A 6,477-nucleotide genomic window follows, 5' to 3' on the forward strand; every position below is an offset into this window, starting at 1 on the left:
TTGAAAGTTTATGCCTTATTGATGCCTCTATTAATTGGCAGTTATTAAGTAGGGAGTTCTACTCCGTTATTAAGTTAGGAGTTCTGCTCCGTTATTAAGTTGGGAGTTTTGCTCCATTGGTACCACATGCATGTGCATTGTAACGAGTCGCATTTCGAGTTGCATCTTTTGAGTCGTTGCGATGATGAATAAGTGGTTATATCATATTGATGATTGTGTTATGTTATTAGGTGGATGATTTTGTTGTAATAATATGTTAATGAATTAGTTGTTGTTGAATGATGAACGATGTTAATGTTGTATGAAGTGGTGAAATTATATATGATCTATATCTCCTATATTATTTATCATGCATTCCTTTATATTGTAAGATATCTCACCCCTTATGTTTGAATGTTACCAATATGTTGGTAACGTGCAGGTAATCTAGAGTGAAGACTGTCTACCTTCATTACTTCGAGTCGGTGTAGTCGCTCTGATACGTAACACTCGGGGGATAAATGCTTGTTGTTTTATCGTTGTTATTATATTTAGTTACTGAATTTTAAGTTGAATTTATTAAAGTACCTTTTTTTTTTGAAGTTGTTACTAGTTGAACAAGATGTTAAGTCCTTTGAGTTAAAATTGTGATTCTGCTGCTTATTAAATGAAAGTTGGCTTATTTTTCTAGATCAAATTATGTTGTTATCGGTTCATTCGAGCTTTATGTGTTATGTATTTGCTTTACATGCGATTAAATGTTGTTGTTTTAAGAAGTAAATGTGACCTATTTGTGCGTTGGAACTTTGAAACTCTGATTTTTAATAATATTCGCCGGGTAGAAATGGGGTGTTACATTAGTGGTATTAGAGCAGGTCGGTCCGTTTGACCAGGTGTCTAATGTTGTTTACTTCTTAGTATGTGACATGTGTATGAAACACGGTCGATACTTGTTTGCTTTTCTAGTTGATTGTATTCAGGAGTTAGTTTGAGATAAAAGCTTTGCTTCTTAGATATCTTCCATTGTACGAAGTTGGTTCAGTGTGCTGCTGATGGAGACAGTGCACGTATTGTCGAAGTTTTATTGATTTCCGAATACGAAGGTGACATGGATTCGAGGTTTCATTGTTAATCAAGTTGGAGCACCTTGATAGAGAATGATCAGACATTGTTGATGGTTACTTCCCAAAGGATGAGAAGCAATGTGACAGTCATTAATCTATGAATGGAGTGTAAATCCCTAATGTTTTCTGAAGGTGATCGTTAAGTAAAAAGGATAATTTAGAAGATGGAACTTAAAAAGTTGCGATGTATCAGTGCTACTAATGAACTGTGAAGTTGTCGATTTGAATTACCCTTGCATGTAATGTCGACATTAGAGCGATGTTAGAATGACGAAAGTTGCTGTAGACTTTGTCGTGGGATCCATATGAGTGATTGTTAAAAGTGGATGATGTTGTTGGATGGTTATGGATAGCAATTCAAAGTTTGGAATTCGAAGAGATAAGTATGGATTTAAAGTGTTGGTGATTATACAAGGAAAATTCTGTTTTGAATGATGTTGTAAGGTGTGTTACGGTATGACGTCGGTGTTGGCATTTTCGGATAACTTGGAAATTTCATATCTTGTGTTTCGAGTATCAGATTGATGTGATGTTTGAACCTATGAAGAGATGAAAATATATTCTACCTTATGGTATCATTTTAAGTACAGTAGATGCATTCTTACATGGAGGTACTCAGAAGTCGGTTACAAAAACGTGAGGCTTTTTTAATATAAACAGTTATTATCGCAGTTGTTCGAAACGAATTCAAGTGGAATATGTTGTTGACGAATAAGTTGAGAGAATGAGATGTTCGGTATTTAAAAAATGATTTGAGTGTCGATGGCTTTTAAGGAAAAGTGAAATAGTAGTAAAGGGGAAATAAACTTTTCGAAAGATTAAAGTCATGTTTGTGATGCCAAAGTGGCGACATGCATAAAAGAATAATGGTAGAAAGTTTCTATCACCAATTCAATGTGAAGGAGACTTGTTAAGATTCTTATTAGAATGAGACTCAGATGTGTAAGATATTAGGAGATTTAGAGTAAAACCAAGAGTTGTGAATGTTGATAAAGTCTTCTGCCCAGATAAGGACTTTGGTTGGGACAAGACGAATTGTGATGTACAATTAATTAGTAATTCTAGAGTTGGAGAATACTTGAAAATTGTGTAATGCTAAGTGAGTACGAAGTAGACTGTGTAATATGTTTAGACGACGGTGTCTCATCGACGAGATCGAGGGAGAAGGAAGTTGTGGGAGTTGTAAACCTCAGATTAAATTATTCGATTATGACGCTGTTAATGACTTTGAGTGCAAATTCTGAAAGGACGCTATTATGTAGTAACGACGATTTGTGTTTCATTATGGTTGTCGGTTATCTATTGACAACTTGAGGAACTGTTCACCCTTAATCTCTTGTTGATAGTAGACGAAATCATGTGGATGGGATAAGCTTGTCTTGTTATCTTAATAGTATGTAAAGTGACGGATACTAAATCATGAGGATAATCGCTCATCATGTTATGTGGATTTAATGAAGAAATGGCTTTAAAAGCGTGAACCGCGTCGGACGGTGACTTAAGATGGATAATCACAGTTGCGTAGCTGAAGCCTGATGTGGCGTATTTGTTATGCGTACAACTCGTCAGTAGTGAAGGTTTAATATATCATAAGCCTACGGAAATGATATGTTTCGATCTAGAGGTTAGACTTGGTATATTGGGATATTGTGCTAGAGCATTGTGTTTGCTTTTGACTATTTGTTGATCCTGTGAGTTATTATTGTGGTTTCTAATTGATGTGAGTGTGTATTTGTTGAAGTTATGACGTTGAGTTGATACTATATGGTGTTATAATGATTTTGTTACCGCCATTGTGACATTGTTATTAGTTGGCTGATGATTATTGGAAGTAATGAATGGTACTCTATAATATGATTAAGTTGATTAAGTTGATTATGTTGATAATGTTGATATTTTGTTGATAAGTGACATACAGAGATATGGAATGCCGTGGTGTGTGTTTCTGCTGTTGGGAATGTTGTTAAAATGAATTATGAAGAAGTTGCATATCCGCGTATAAGTGTGTTGTTGTTACTACTTTAACGGTTATGTCGCAAAGGTGTTGACTGATTAGCACGTGTGTATTGGTTTGAAATCGTGTTGAGTTATTGTTATGTCTGGGAAGTAGCGATCAAAGTGTTGCCAAACGCGACTTGGAGATCAGAAAGTTAGATGCGAAATTCGCGTTAAGAGTGGTAGTATCGAGGACGAAAATATTCTAAGTGGGGGAGAGTTGTAACGCCCCGAATATATTGTTAATCCTTTTAATTATGTATTTTGGAATTTTTCGACGAATTATGAAGTGGTAGGGAATTATTGGAGTTTATAATATTTTATTGGAATTAATTAATTAACTAGTATAATGAGAATATGAGTATTGGGCCTATTATGAGATTGGAAGTAGCATTGGTGGGGGTGTAAGTTAAGCCCATTAATAAAAGTGAGAAATTAGGGAAAAAGAATAAAACAAGGGAATTAGGAGAAAGAGGGAGAATTCTGAAAATTGTGAAAGAACGTAGAAACAGAAGAGAAGAGAGATCTAGGATAATCCCATTGGAAGCTTAGAGAAACCTTTAATCCAAGGTAAGGGTGGGGTTCTTACTCTCTAAGGGTTGGTATGATGATGGGTATGGTAGAGATTAGGCTTCATAATTGAATATCCATGAATATATGAAGAATTTGAGTTTTGATGTGTTTATGATTGTTGTGAATGCTTTGTAATGTTTGTGCAATTGAAAGACTTGATGGTTGTATATAAATAATGGTATGATGTTGGTACTTACATTGAAAAATTATGATTATTGGTGATTTTCGTATGGGGAAAATATGAGTTTTTGGGGTATTGAAGAGTTGAGGTTCGTAGCAACAAAATAGCAAATTTTTGGGTCTGCTACAACAGGATCCGGTTCCCCAAATAATGGAATTGAGTTCCTAGAGTTCTGAAGCATAAAAATGTGATTTTGAACAGGGGGAAATGGGTTCCCAAATAGGGGAACTGGGTTTCCAGAAAACAGAAACTTAGGGAACCGTGGTTCCCAAATAGGGGAACCGGGTTCCCCTGAGTAAAAATGTCTTTTTCTAAAACTTCGAAAAGCCATAAATTTTGACTCGGGCGTCTGTTTGACGCGTCCTTTGGACAGTTGGAAAGCTAAAATAAATTCCTATCATATAAAAATGAATTGGGAACCAGTAGAAAATTATTTAATATAACTTATACTTGTTGTACGTATTCAATTTGTATGAGCTAATAGTGATGTTGTACGCTGGGTGCAATTGGTTGTAAATATTCGATCTGTATGTGCTGAGAATGATGCCTTGTGATGAATTAACAATAAATATGCTTTTATTAAAAAATTGAATTAACTGTGTCATGTCGTTACTTGACTTGTGTACTATGATGTATGTTGTTATTATGATGAATATGATGAATTGATGATGTGTGATGATGTGTGTAATATGAAGTCTGTGATGAGGTATGAATAACACGATGAATTGATGTTGTTATGAAAATGAAGTGATGGCTTATATTGTTTTTTGTTGAAGGCTTACGCCTTATGGTTGCAATTACCGTCGTTGTTATGCTATTGTTGATTATTATTGCTATCGTTGTTATGTTATGGTTGTTGAAAATATTGTTGTTGTTGTTGTTTTGCCTTTATTAATTGGCAAATTCAAGTTGTAGGCTTATGCTAAAGTCGATTTGTTTTTGTGTAGTTGTTGTGTTGTTGTTGCATTCATACGTGGTCGCGTTCATAGCATAAAAGTTGGGAGCTCATGCTCTGTAAGTTGGCCTTGATTGGCAAAAGTTTAAAATTGAAGGCTTATGCCTTGTTTTAAAGTTGAAGGCTTATGCCTTGTTTATGCCTCTATTAATTGGCAGTTATTAAGTTGGGAGTTTTGCTCCGTTATTAAGTTAGGAGTTCTGTTCCGTTATTAAGTTGGGAGTTCTGCTACATTGGTACCACATGCATGTGCATTGTAACGAGTCGTATTTCGAGTTGCATCTTTTGAGTCGTTGCGATGATGAATAAGTGGTTATATCATGTTGATGATTGTGTTATGTTATTAGGTGGATGATTTTGTTGTAATAATATGTTGACGAACTAGTTGTTGTTGAATGATGCTAATGTTGTATGAAGTGGTGAAATTATGTATGATCTATATCTCCTATATTATTTATCATGCATTCCTTTATATTGTAAGATATCTTAACCTTTCTGTTCGAATGTTACCCTTATGTTGGTTACGTGCAGGTAATCCAGAGTGAAGATTGTCTACCTTCATTAGTTCGAGTCGGTGTAGTCGCTCTGATACATAACACTCGGGGGGATGAACGCTTGTTGTTTTATCGTTGTTATTATATTTAGTTGCTGAATTTTAAGCTGAATTTATTAAAGTACCCTGTTGTTTTGAAGTTATTACTAGTTGAACAATATGTTAAGTCCTTTGAATTAAAATTGTGATTCCGCTGCTTATTTAATGAAAGTTGGTTTGTTTTTCAAGATCAAATTATGTTGTTATTGGTTCATCCGAGCTTTATGTGTTATGTATCGGCTTTACATGTGATTAAATGTCGTTGTTTTAAGAAGTAAATGTGACATCCTATTTGTGTGTTGGAACTTCAAAACTCTGATTTTTAATAATATTCTTCGGGAAGAAATGGGGTTTTACACTAACCGCTGGTGACTAACAACCACAACAATGATCAAACCATTAGTGATCTCTTAAGAATTCTGACCCAACTGGCCCCCTAAGAGATTTAACGATCATTGACTCCTTAAGGATTCTGACTCAACTGGTCTCTTGAAGGAGATTTCTCCATAATGACAACTTATCAAAGTCTTCTTGAGTCTACATACTAACACTAATCACTCAAGGAACAAACAACTTTCAGTTGCTTAATGGTTTATGTGTACATGATTGCTTCGTATAAGCGGATTACACAAGTTTAAGTACAAGAGATATTAACACAAAAGTTTTGACCAAGTAATAAGCAACAACTCCTTGCTTTTACATAATTCTACATATATGTATTTGATCAAAATTTGGGTACCATCTTGTCGTGTTCTTCTTTCTCTTCTTTCTTCTCATTCTTTATCTTTTTTCTTGGCTTCAACTTGCATAACTTTAGCATCAGCTTCCGCATTCGCTTTGGTATATGAGCTTCTGCACTTTCTTTTGAAATATTTTATCTTCTTGTATAGCCTTCAAGACAGACTTGAGTGGACAGAAAGGTATTTTCCTATATCAAAGGTTACTTTCCAATGGATAGTATTAAGTGTAGATGTTGGATAGTATTAAGTGTAGGTTTTGGAAAGTACGACACATCACTTCCTATGTCTATAGCTTGAAAATTTATCATGAAAAATGTGGGAGACAACGTCAGTGAAAA

The sequence above is a fragment of the Vicia villosa genome, linkage group LG3 (assembly GCF_029867415.1).
Source record: "Vicia villosa cultivar HV-30 ecotype Madison, WI linkage group LG3, Vvil1.0, whole genome shotgun sequence".
NCBI lineage: Eukaryota > Viridiplantae > Streptophyta > Magnoliopsida > Fabales > Fabaceae > Vicia > Vicia villosa.